Here is a 14,242-nt window from a genome sequence, read left to right as displayed (position 1 = left end):
ACCCAGTTAGATAAGTAGCAAAACTGGGATTTGAAACAAGAGTTCTGACTAGGAACCAGTGCCCTCATCCACTGCACCATAACCTCTAAAACTACGCACTTTGATACGCGGATTCTATGCATAGATGTGAAAACAGCTGAGGTCAAGAATAAAATTTCCAGATATGTAGCATGATCTGAAAAATTAATGTTTTCCCAGTTGGTAATGAAAATGCAAAAGCTGTCACCAGGAAGAGAGGAATATTTGATATTTGTGCCCTTATTCATAAAGAGATCAAAACTGAGTTGATTTCCTCTTTATTCCCAATTCTATCCTGCCTTCAAGTCTCCATTATATTTCTCAGGGTTCCGTTCTTAGTCCTCTTTTCTTACTTGCAGTCCCTATTTCCTTCCATCTATTTTTGATGATTCCTAAATTTATAACTCAGGCTGCATCCACCCCTCTCCTGAGTTCCACTCTCCAACCCCCAGTTGCTTCCTGTACATCTCCATTGACGTATCACAGGTGCCACATCCTAAGCAAGTCTAAACCAAATCTACCATCTCTCTTCAAGCCTGCTTCCTTCCTCCATCATCAATTCCTCTTGATCAGTGCCATCTTTACCCATCAGCTCTCTCACATTTAAAACATCAGGGTCATCTTTTCTCTACCCAAATATTTTCAATTCAACAATTGATCATTTAAATCTAACACATTCTGCTTCTAAGGTGTTTCTTGTATTCACTATGTCTGCTTACCACTGCGCCACCAGGGAAGCCCCAAACTAATTTTTTTTTTTTTTTTTTTTTTTTTTTTGCGGTACGTGGGGCTCTCACTGTTGTGGCCTCTCCCGTTGCAGAGCACAGGCTCCGGATGCGCAGGCTCAGCGGCCATGGCTCACGGGCCCAGCCGCTCCACGGCATGTGGGATCTTCCCGGACCGGGGCACGAACCCGCGTCCCCTGCATCGGCAGGCGGACTCTCAACCACTGAGCCACCAGGCAAGCCCCAAACTAATTTTTTAAAAGGAAGATTTCTTCCTTAATTTCATCTTAATTTCTGCAAAGTGAATAAATAGTTGCATTTGATAGTTATCTAAGTCTCAAGTATGTTTTTTAAAAGTTGATATCTCTAGATCAACAGGTTTTTAAAATATTTCTGTTAACCAAACGCTATCAAAATCAAAATAAGTGAGAGTAAAAATGTTCCTCTTTATATCTGGCTCACTGTTTAATTTAGTTTGCATTGACTGTTTTTGTGAGTTGGGGACATATTATTAGACTTATTAAGGCTATCTGCAGACATATATCCTTCAAGTTTTTCAAAATGATAGTAGAATAGAAACAAGAGAACAGATTTAGCAGTGAAATCAATGCGTCCACATCTAGCTAAAATGTCTATAAAAATCTTTAACAAAGACATCAGATTTTCTTGTTGCCAAAATGGCACCATTATCAGCAGCATAGCAAGCAAAAGATAGAATTAGTGTTGGTGACTTTAGACTGTCACCATGGTGGCTCAAAGTCTTTAAGGTTTACAGATACATTTGGAATGACCACCTCAGAGTGGTCTGATGGACAGTGTCTTTGAATCTAGAAATTGCAATTCTTCTCAACAGTCTCCCTATAGAACCATTAAGGTTTCACAACTGCTTGGTATTCTTTTGATCATGCCTCAGTGCCTGAAAGTCACAGTTGAGTGAACACTTTCTTTTAAACTTCTTAGACTCTGAGAAATACCACGATTATGATCTCTAACTTGGTTAACCGTTCCTCAGGGCTAAAAATCATTCTTAACTGTCTGCCTTCATCCCTAACTCAGGTTTAACAGATTCGTTTTTAATAAATAGTAAAGACTTAAGCTGGACCTTTATCTTAGAAGCCTCAAGTCCTTTAAAATACTAACTTATCCTTCCACATCAGTTTACGAAAGGGAGAGGATAAAGACTAAAATGTCCAACAGAAATATAGTGAAGAGGATACACCCATTTAGCTTAATTCTACTTTCTTGATTCCTAAACAGACGCAGTACACTTTTAGCCAAAGAAGGAATTCATGTTTTCATTTATTAATTAATTCACCTATTCAAAGGACATTAATTAGACACTTTCTCAACACCAAGCGTTTTACTTAGGCACATAAAACATTAAGAAAAACTTTTAAAATAAATAAGCTGCAGTCCCAGCCATTAAAAAGGTTGGGAAGATGATCAGTTAAGGAGCAGTTACAATATAATGCAATATAGTGTGAGGACAGCTCTGATAGAAGCAACGCGGATGCTATGAGAATACCATGAAAATGGCACTCGGCATGAGAGTGCCGAGATGGGGAGATGGGGAGTTGGGGAGAGTAAGTTCTCCTGTGAAGTCAGATTATCAAAGGGAATGAGATGGGCAGAGAGGAGGTGGTGGCCTCAAAAGCAGTGCTTGATATTGAGATCACAGTTTCACTGTAGTTCTTCTGTTAGCTCCCTTATTGTAGGAGAGCTTCTTCTCTCCTGGTGAGAAAAAGAAGCTCAGAGTAACTATTGCCCCTCTCTGTGCCTTAACTCACTCTACCCCTGAAGCAGGTTAATGGTTTATATGAATGTAAATTTGGAGGAACAAACCCATGCTTCACTCAGCTCCACCCATTTTCCTTTTGGAAGTACCTCCTTCCAGAGAGTACCAGCTCTACTGTAAGGATGCAGGGCTACCTCTGTCATGGGAGGGAGGGGAAGAAGAAAGGCCTGCTCCTGCCCAGTGCTGCTAGGGACAACATGCTTCCTAATTCTTGGGTTCAAAATTGGAAGTCCACTTGGCTTACGAACCTAAAATTCCCATGGAAGATGGGAAAGGGAATTACTGCTGAGAATTTGAAACCCCAAGCTGATTGTATTTTAGGATATATGCCTCTTCGAAGTGGCAGAATCTTCAGCTTAAAAAAAAATTTTTTTTTTTTTTTTTATTAAGAAGAACAAGCCTAAGAGTCAAGTGTGAGTGAACCTAGAACCCATATAGGAAAGAGCCTTCTTCTTACAGAGGCTAATCTAAAGGGATAAACAGGACTGTTTTGAAACCAAGAGTGGAAGAGCGTGTGCTATCAAAACAATCATAAACTCATCATTTAGGATCTAGTATGCTTGCAGGGAATACTAAAAAGAACATGGTTTTGGAGTAAAACAAAGATCCCAATTCTACTTTTGCCATTTGCATGTAAGCTTCTTTAAACCTCATTTTCTCATCTATAAAATGGGGCACTAACACCAAACTTGCCAGGATATTATGATTAGAAATGTGTGTGTAAATGTATCACAGCACCTTGTGTTTACAAGGTAATCACGTAATAAATGGAAGCTAGAAGAAGATGTCTCATTATAAAATGAGAAAAGTGATAGAGACAGACTGAAAATGACCATGCCATGATTTAAACCTATGCCAAGAAAAGGAAGTACAGGAAACTTGCCTCAGTTGGATATAGTCTGCTTTCTCCAATTATTCACAACATAAGGAGGTTTAGTTCTATCCTAGAGACACGAGCCAGCCTCGCATGGGCAATGTGGGGAAAGTGGGCCTCCTGAAAGAGAGGAAGCTGGTGTCTGTGGACCTCAATACATGTCTCAAGGAGTTAACCTGAGTCCTCAGGTTATAGCAGATCTGAGAATATACCTAGCATCAGTTTAAAATCTAAATATGACAAAATGCGAACTCTGCCTAAACATTTCATTTTTGTTTTCTAAATCCTTATTAACAGATACCCCTAACTTAGACTCCACTGAAAAAATATTCATGAGCCTATAAACATCTTTTGAAATGTACTCAGCTAAATCAAAATATGTTTAAGCAAATCTATTCCAACCTTTAGTAATCCCCATATACTAATATTTCTCTATTTTAAATAATTTAAAGAAGAAATTTCACTAACATACTGAGATAAAATGTTAATCAATATGGTAACCGTGTATAAAATGAATTTTGTCGTAAAATTAAAAATATTTATTCATTCACTAAATATTGACTGCATGCCAAATAAGTGTACCGATCTTGGCACCAAAAAATACAGCATGCAGGTCCTTCTTTTGGTTTCTCCTTGATGCTAAAAAGATTCAATTGCAAACCAATTTGTTCAACTGTAATTCAAAAATGGTAAATCAATCAAAGGGTGATTGGAGAATTGTGGCAGGTTTTGGAGTCCCATCAAGGAGACAGTCTGGTGTAACAAACAAAAATGGATTCTCCTTTAGAGACTTGGACCCTAACTAACAGTTCTACTTTTTAGGTTTTTTGGTAAGTTACGTAGTGACTCTGTACCTCAGTCTTGGTCTGAAAGATGGACAGAATAAGCATCAGAGAAAATTTGTACGAAAAATAATTTTAACTAGATTGCAAAAGCAACCAATTATGAAAACTTTAACTAGTGAATGTGTTCCTCTCATGCCTTAAAGACTTAACGCTATGAAGAGAATTGATTTAATTCACATCATCTGCATCTACCTTTTTTTCTTTTTTTTTTTTTTGTGGTACGCGGGCCTCTCACTGTTGTGGCCTCTCCCGTTGCGGAGCACAGGCTCCGGACGCGCAGGCTCAGTAACCATGGCTCGCGGGCCCAGCCGCTCCGCGGCATGTAGGATCTTCCCGGACCGGGACACGAACCCATGTCCCCTGCATAGGCAGGCGGATTCTCAACCAATGCGCCACCAGGGAAGCCCCGCATCTGCCTTTTAACAGTTCAAAAGGCTTCTTCCTACTTTTGATGTTTTCTTGCCAAAGCATGTTTTTTTTTTCAACCCTACTGCTATTATCTGGATGGCAGACATTTCTTTTCTACCAAACTAGAGAGAAAAATTCACTAGATTCATTTAGTTTTTCTCTAGGTATCTCTAAAAGTTACTAAAGTAAATTTATCTCCACATTTATTTTAATTAATCCCTATTCAAGGATTTTCTCTGAGAACACAACCACAGCTTTTCCCAAGGATACCATCATTGACTGTCAGTTACAAAGCAAACCCTTTCGAGTTTACTCAGGTTGCACACTTATATAACCATTTCATTCCAAGGATCGCTGAGACCTTTGCTGGCATACACACCACTAAGCAAACACAACGTATGGAAATTCAGATTGACCCAAAAGATAAATAGAGAATATTTTTCTTTACGAAAGGAATTGCTATAGGCTTTATTTTGCCTACGCTGATGCATATCATCAAACACATTTTTAAAAAATTATTAAATGCTACCTGTAAGTCCACTCTGTTAGGTGCAGTGGAGAATGACTGACTGCCCCCAAGGAATTTACAATTAGAGCGGGGTAGAGCTACAAAGAAAACTAACTGTATCTCAAAAACTTTAAATCAATTAGAAATAGGGGTTCAACCAACATATTGTAAATGTGGAAGAAAGAATAATACATTCTGATTGAAATATTAGTGAAGATTTAGTAATTATCATATCATAAGCATTAACATATCAGAAACATTTTGATAAATTCGTGCAACAGACTGTCTTGGTGGCCTGCTCATATCTCCTACCATCCCTTTTACTGGTTTGGTTGATGTACCCAAACCCTAGTCGCTATAGGGTGCTTCAGCTAACAGTTCACACCGCCAATCCTCCATGGAGGCGTGCCTGTGGATGACTAAAGCTACCTTTTTTAGTTTGTTTTATTTTATTTTATCATCTTTATTGGCGTATAATTGCTTTACAATGCTGTGTTAGTTTCTGCTTTATAACAAAGTGGATCAACTATACATATACATATACACATATCTCCTCCCTCTTGCGTCTCCCTCCCACCCTCCCTATTCCACCCCTCTAGATGGTCACAAAGCACCGAGCTGATCACCCTGTGCTATGTGGTTGCTTCCCACTAGCTATCTATTTTACATTTCATAGTGTATATATGTCCATGCCACTCTCTCACTTCATCCCAGCTTACCCTTCCTCCTCCCCGTGTCCTCAAGTCCATTCTCTACATCTGCATCATTATTCCTGTCCTGCCCCTAGGTTCTTCAGAACCACTTTTTTTTTTTAAGAGTCCATATATATGTGTTAGCATATGGTATTTATTTTTCTCCTTCTGACTTACTTCACTCTGTATGACAGTCTCTAGGTCCATCCATCTCACTACAAATAACTCAATTTTGTTTCTTTTTATGGCTCAGTAATATTCCATTGTATATATGTGCCTCATCTGCTTTATCCATTCATCTGTCAATGGACACTTAGGTTGCTTCCATGTATTGTAAATAGAGCTGCAATGAACATAATGGTACATGACTTTTTTTGAATTATGGTTTTCTCAAGGTATATGCCCAGTAGTGGGATTGCTGGGTCATATGGTAGTTCTATTTTTAGTTTTTTAAGGAACCTCCATACTGTTGTCCATAGTGGCTGTATCAATTTACATTCCCACCAACAGTGCAAGAGGGTTCCCTTTTCTCCACACCCTCTCCAGCATTTGCTGTTTGTAGATTTTTTGATGATGGCCATTCTGACTGGTGTGAGGTGATACCTCATTGTAGTTTTGATTTGCATTTCTCTAATGACTAGTGATGTTGAGCAACTTTTCATGTGTTTGTTGGCAATCTGTATATCTTCTTTGGAGAAATGTCTACTTAGGTCTTCTGCCCATTTTTGGATTGGGTTGTTTGTTCTTTTGCTATTGAGCTGCACGAACTGCTTCTATATTTTAGAGATTAATCCTTTGTCAGTTGCTTCATTTGCAAATATTATCTCCCGTTCTGAGGGTTGTCTTTTCGTCTTGTTTACGGTTTCCTTTGCTGTGCAAAACCTTTTAAATTTCATTAGATCCCATTTGTTTAGTTTTATTTCCATTTCTCTAGGAGGTGGGTCAAAAAGGATCTTGCTGTGATTTATGTCATAGAGAGTTCTGCCTATGTTTTCCTCTAAGAGTATTATAGTGTCTGGCCTTATGTTTAGGTCTTTAATCCATTTTGAGTTTATTTTTGTGTATGGTGTTAGGGAGTGTCCTAATTTCATTCTTTTACATGTAGCTGTCCAGTTTTCCCAGCACCATTTATTGAAGAAGCTGTCTTTTCTCCATTGTATATTCTTGCCTCTTTTATCAAAAATAAGGTGACCATATGTGTGTGGGTTTATGTCTGGGCTTTCTATCCTGTTCCGTTGATCAATATTTCTGTTTTTGTGCTAGTACCATACTGTCTTGATTACTGTAGCTCTGTAGTATAGTCTGAAGTCTAGGAGCCTGATTCCTCCAGCTCTGTTTTTCTTTCTCAAGATTGCTTTGGCTATTTGGGCTCTTTTGTGTTTCCATACACATTGTGAATTTTTTTGTTCTAGTTCTGTGAAAAATGCCATTGGTAGTTTGATAGGGATTGCATTGAATCTGTAGATTGCTTTGGATAGTATAGTCATTTTCACAATGTTGATTCTTCTGATCCAAGAATATGGTATATCTCTCCATCTGTTTGTAACATCTTTAATTTCTTTCATCAGTGTCTTACAGTTTTCTGCATACAGGTCTTTTGTCTCCTTAGGTAGGTTAATTCCTAGGTATTTTATTCTTTTTGTTGCAATGGTAAATGGGAGTGTTTCCTTAATTTCTCTTTCAGATTTTTCATCATTAGTGTACAGGAATGCAAGAGATTTCTGTGCATTAATTTTGTATTCCGCTACTTTACCAGATTCATTGATTAGCTCTAGTAGTTTTCTGGTAGGATCTTTAGGATTCTCTGTGTATAGTATCATGTCATCTGCAAACAGTGACAGCTTTATTTCTTCTTTTCCGATTCGGAGTCCTTTTATTTCTTTTTCTTCTCTGATTGCTGTAGCTAAAAATTTCAAAATTATGTTGAATAATAGTGGTGAGAGTGGACAATCTTGTCTTGTTCCTGATCTTAGAGGAAATGGTTTCAGTTTTTCACCATTGAGAATGATGTTGGCTGTGGGTTTATCATATATGGCCTTTATTATTTTGAGGTAAGTTCTCTCTATGCCTACTTTCTGGAGGGTTTTTATCATAAAGAGGTGTTGAATTTTGTCAAAAGCTTTCTCTGCATCTATTGAGATGATCATATGGTTTTTTTCTCCATCAATTTGTTAATATGTTTTATCACATTGATTGATTTGCGTATATTGAAGAATCCTTGCATTCCTGGGATAAACCCCACTTGATCATGGTGTATGATCCTTTTAATGTGCTGTTGGATTCTGTTTGCTAGTATTTTGTTGAGGATTTTTGCATCTATGTTCATCAGTGATATTGGCCTGCAGTTTTCTTTCTTTGTGACATCTTTGTCTTGTTTTGGTATCAGGGTGATGGTGGCCTCGTAGAATGAGTTTGGGAGTGTTCCTCCCTCTGCTATATTTTAGAAGAGTTTGAAAAGGATAGGTGTTAGCTCTTCTCTAAATGTTTGGTAGAATTCACCTCTGAAGCCATCTGGTCCTGGGTTTTTGTTTGTTGGAAGATTCTTAATCACAGTCTCGACTGAAACTATCTTGACACCATTTGCCCCATTGCCAATGGCTAATTATTGACTAGACAGGAGTCTAAAAGCCTCTCTTCCTGTCTCAAGGTGGGAGTCCTTGTGGTGCAATTTACATTCCAGAATTCCCCACTGTATCATGATGATGACTATTCCTAAAACTACCAGGGATTGGATTCTTCCACAGCTTCTTCTCCTCTATATTGTTTCCACCCCTCAGATTTTACCCTGAAGCAGCTACAAACCCTGAGCTTTATCAGCTGGAACCAGCAAAGTATGCCTGGGAAGGATGCTAAGGGTGCTGGACCAAGGCTGGCAAAACGTAAGACTAGATAAAGCAGAGTTTATCAATATGGAGGCCTCTCCACATTAGACAGATTTTAATGTCCTGGTAAGAGCCCCAGTCCTCAAGCACTGCGAGGAAGGCTCTTAGACACTTGGGAAAGTGTTAGCTCCCATTAAATGGGTAGCAATACCAGAACTGTCCTGGCAGAGTATGAAAAAGGATCAAAGGCTCAGAGGAGTGGGCTTGCTAGAATGGGTCTATTATATAAGTCCTCAAACTCCTAGTGGACTGTTTTTTGGAATTCTCAGAGGACTCTCCTTACTTGGTGGACTAGCTACTGGTCTCAGCCTCAAGGAACAAACCCTGAGGGCAGCAAGCCTTGTCCTGTAGGGTGGATCTCTCCAGAGTGCATTTTAAAGGGACCCCTGTTGAGTGTGGCCAAATGGACAGAGTCTGAATTCACAGATCAAGTTTCCTTTAAAAAATAAAAATATGTGGGAAATAAGCAGAAAAAAATAGAAGGGAACTTAAGTCCTTCCAAGAAAATCAGTGACATTGGAAAAATGATTCTGAATTAATCAGAAATGCTCTCTCCTCCTTAGAGAAAGGCAGCAACAATGGACATTGATCCAATTCAAAGGTTTTGTGTCAGGGACAAGTCAGGACCTGCATCACCCAGTCCCTTCACTGTTCAGCCTAGCATCTTGGAGTGGGAGATTAGGGACTTGCCATGTAAACACGAGACTCTGGAAGCAGCACAGAGCAAAACCTCTACATGCCCATGAAGGCTCCTTCCCATCAGGAAGGAAAACACTGTAGATGGTACTGAGTGTACCATAACAAGAGCAATTACAGCGAGAGAGATTATAGCCTCAAGGATCAGTGCTTCTGTTATTCTGTCACAGAAGGAGCATTTGGAGTCATTGACACATGGTGTGTTGGGAAGGAACATAATGTTGGCCCCAGAGATAGGTGCTCCATAGCCATGAAAAGTATGGCCCTCCTCCTAGCAACATCTGTCACCTTTGCTGGGCCCAAAGTGTTGTTACTGTAGCTTTTTTCAGAATATATTTTAGGCTTTCATTTTAGGCAAGATATCACACGCACATCGCCATCGACCCCATTACAGCATTTGCTGAGACATATGGGAAGAAGAGTGCGGAGCAGGCTAGCACTGGAAAAGTGAGAAAAGAGCAGGGCCAAGATTGGTTCTCATTGTTAACCCAGAGTTTACCCAGAATGGAATCCTAGAAGCAAGAATGTTTGCAAAACAGAAGACATGTTAGTTGTTTTTATAACATAAATCTCTTGAAATAAACTCTATCCAAAAGCTGTCATACCTGTGTCTGAAGTTCATATAAATCAGTACAACATATACAAAATAAGGTGCTGGTGTTTGCACACACTGGCAGCTCCACTCCAAGCACCATGCATGATCTGTATGTCTTTGGTTACCATTAAATCTTACATGTTAATAATTTCTATCTGAAATCAGCTGGGCCTATTGTCTCTTAAAAAACGCACTGGAAAAAAAAAGCAATCTGCTTTGATTGAACCTGTATTGTTCCTAGGTTTGCTTATTATAGCAAAGCAGCCACAAGACAGCACCACAATCCTTTGTCATCGTATACCAACCATCTAGCCTCTCTGAGGTATAAATCTGTCATCTGAAAGTCTCTTCTTGGAGTTTCTAACTATAGACCTGCTGACTTTTGGACCCGAGATTCATGTGTAAGTTATTTGCAAGGTCATGAGAAGCCTATGTCAATAAATTGAATTCAGCTGGTCTACTGCAGGTTGGGTTCTCCAGGATCAGGGCTGAGGTAAGAGACTGAGGGAGTTGTTTATTAGAGATGAATGCCTGGGAAGGGAAGGAGTGGCAGCAGGATGGAGCAGAGGGAGAAAATGAAGAGTGATGCATGACAAAGCCTCAGCCAACCCAGTCAGGTTATATGGCGTGAGTGTTTTCATTCAGAATATCCCGAATGGGGCAGGTATAGCCAGGTCGTTAAACCTGCTTCATGATCTCAGGTGCTGTGGCTTCCCTACAGCTGAGCAGAACCCAAGTGGCTAAAAATTAGAGACTGTCTGTTTAGCGCACTCTCTGCAGTGGGTCAGCAAGTTCTTTCTTTTTTTAAAAAAATAAATTTATTTATTTTATTTATATTTTTCTGGCTGCATTGGGTCTTTGTTGCTGCGTGCGGGCTTCCTCTAGTTGCGACAAGTGGGGGCTACTCTTCATTGTGGTGTACGGACTTCTCACTGCAGTGGCTTCCCTTGTTGCGGAGCATGGGCTCTAGGCGCAGGGGCTTCAGTAGTTGCAGCATGCGGGCTCAGTAGTTGTAGCTTGCGGGCTCTAGAGCGCAGGCTCAGTAGTTGTGGTGCACGGGCTTAGATGCTCTGCGGCATGTGGGATCTTCCCAGACCAGGGCTTGAACCCATGTCCCCTGCATTGGCAGGTGGATTCTCAACCACTGCGCCACCAGGGAAGCCCAGCAAGTTCTTTCTTGAAGAGGGATCTAGATGCTGCATTTCTGTGTCTGCCATATAGTTTCAAATTGATGGTGCCCTCTGGGTCCTAGCAGTAGAAAATACTTCCTGGGAAGAATTTTTCCTGATTCATGCCTCTTAGATTAAGTTCATCAAAGTATAAGTTCAAAATAATAAAGTATCAAACATGTAAGCAAATAAGCCAGTGTGAGAGAGAATCAGAAAAAAATAATAAAACATTTAGACACCACACAAGACTTGAATACTGACTATAAAATGTTAGCTTAAAATGAATTTTTAAGGTAAAGATATATTGAAAGTATGATTAAGAAACAAAAGGCTATCAGATTGACTGGGTAACTTCATATAATTCTATGGAACAAAATTTGAAATTCTAGTAGAAACTGTTGATCTTCTAGGACAATTAATTTAGCAGAATTGGCCCAATTGAGATTAAAAAATCCAAATAGACCATTTACCATAAAAGGATTAAGAAAATTGTAAAATAACTTTCAGGCTAAAATGTACCAGGTCCAACTGGTTTCACAAGGGAATTTATTGGATTTTTCAAGATCAAGTAATCCTAAAGCTACTTAAACTATTCTAAACCGTAGAATAAAAGAAGAACTTATAGCTAACAAACACATGAAAGAATGCTCAACCTCATTAATCATTAGAGAAATGCAAATCAAAACTACAATGAGATATCATCTCACACCGGTCAGATTGGCCATCATCAAAAACTCTAGAAACAATAAATGCTGGAGAGGGTGTGGAGAAAAGGGAACCCTCTTGCACTGCTGGTGGGAATGTAAATTGATACAGCCGCTATGGAGAACAGTATGGAGGTTCCTTAAAAAACTACAAATAGAACTACCATACGACCCAGCAATCCCACTACTGGGAATATACCCTGAGAAAACTATAATTCAGAAAGACTCATGCACCAAAATGTTCATTGCAGCTCTATTTACAATAGCCAGGACATGGAAGCAACCTAAGTGTCCATCAACAGATGAATGGATAAAGAAGATGTGGCACATATATACAATGGAATATTACTCAGCCATAAAAAGAAATGAAACTGAGTTATTTATAATGAGGTGGATGGACCTGGAGTCTGTCATACAGAGTGAAGTAAGTCAGAAGGAGAAAAACAAATACCGTATGCTAACACATATATATGGACTCTAAGGGAAAAAAATGTCATGAAGAGGTTAGTGGTAGGACGGGAATAAAACACAGACTTACTCGAGCATGGACTTGAGGATATGGGGAGGGGGAGGGGTGGGCTGTGACAAAGTGGGGGAGTGGCAGGGACATATATACACTATCAAATGTAAATTAGATAGCTGGTGGGAAGCTGCTGCATAGCACAGGGAGATCACCTCTGTGCTGTGTGACCGCCTGGGGGGGTGGGATAGGGAGGGTGGGAGAGAGGGTGATGCAAGAGGGAGGAGATGTGGGAGCATGTGTGTATGTATAACTGATTTGGTTTGTTGTACAGGGAAAACTAACACACTATTGTAAAACAATTATACTCCAATAAAGATGTTAAAAAAAAATAAAAAAATAAAAATAAAATAAAATTTAAAAAAAAAAAAAGAAGAACTTATAAATTATTTTTGTAAGCAGATTAACATTTATGTCAAAATATATTAAAAATTGCACAAAAATTGTAGACATCTCCTTTTAAAAATTTGGCATAAAAATCTTAAATGATTAGTGAGGACACTTGCAAAACACATTAAAAAACAATGCATCATGACCAACTAGAGTTTATTACAGAAATCTAAGGTGATTCAGTGTTGGGAATCCAGTAATATATTCATCACATTAAAATAAGTAAGGAGAAAAATCGTGATTTTTAATGAAATTTTGACAAAATTCAAACTCCATTTAAAAAACCCAATTAAATAGACAATTACTGAATGGCAGAATATATTTGCAAATCATATATCTGATAAGGGGTTAATATCAAAAATATATAAACTCAATAGCAAAAAAACCCAAACAATTTGATTAAAGAAATAGAGAATATGAATAGACATTTTTCCAAAAAAGACATACAGATGGCCAACAGGTACATGAAAAGATGCTCAACATCACTCATCATCAGAGAAATGCAAATTAAAACCACAATGAGATCTCACCTCACACCTGTTAGAATAGCTATTATCAAAAAGACAAGAAGGGCTTCCATGGTGGCACAGTGGTTGAGAATCTGCCTGCTAATGCAGGGGACACGGGTTTGAGCCCTGGTCTGGGAGGATCCCACATGCCACAGAGCAGCTAGGCCCATGAGTCACTACTACTGAGCCTGCACATCTGGAGCCTGTGCTCTGCAACAAGAGAGGCCTCCATAGTGAGAGGCCCACACACCGCGATGAAGAGTGGCCCCAGCTTGCCACAACTAGAGAAAGCCCTCACACAGAAACGAAGACCCAACACAGCAAAAATAAATAAATTAATTAATAAACTCCTACCCCCAACATCTTCTTTAAAAAAACAAACAACAACAAAAAAAACTCATACGCCCTTTAAAAAAAAAAAGACAAGAAATAACTAGTGTCGGCGAGAATGTGGAGAAAAAGGAATTCTCATGCAGTGTTGGTGGGACTGTTAATTGGTGCAATCACTATAGAAAACATTATGCAGGTTCCTCAAAAAACTAAAAATAGAACTACCATATGACCCAGAAGTTCCACTTTGGGATATTTATCTGAAAGAAACAAAAACGCTATTTCAAAAAGATATATGCACCCCCGTGTTCATTGCCGCATTATTTTATAACAGCCAAGACATGGAAGCAACCTCAATGTCCATCGATAGATGAATGGATAAAGATGTGGTATATATCTATAGAATGGAATATTATTCATCCATAAAAAAGAAGAGACCTTCGCCATTTATGACAGGGATAGACCCTGAGGGCACTACGCTATGTGAAATAAGTTGGAGAAAACAAATACCATATGATTTCACTTATATGTGGAATCTAAAAACAACAACCCAAACCTTGAAATCATAGAGAGAAGAGATTG

This window comes from Kogia breviceps, chromosome 9 (assembly GCF_026419965.1).
Source record: "Kogia breviceps isolate mKogBre1 chromosome 9, mKogBre1 haplotype 1, whole genome shotgun sequence".
Taxonomy (NCBI): Eukaryota; Metazoa; Chordata; class Mammalia; order Artiodactyla; family Physeteridae; genus Kogia; species Kogia breviceps.
The sequence above is the reverse complement of the archived record's forward strand: the minus strand, read 5'-3'. Positions refer to the sequence as shown.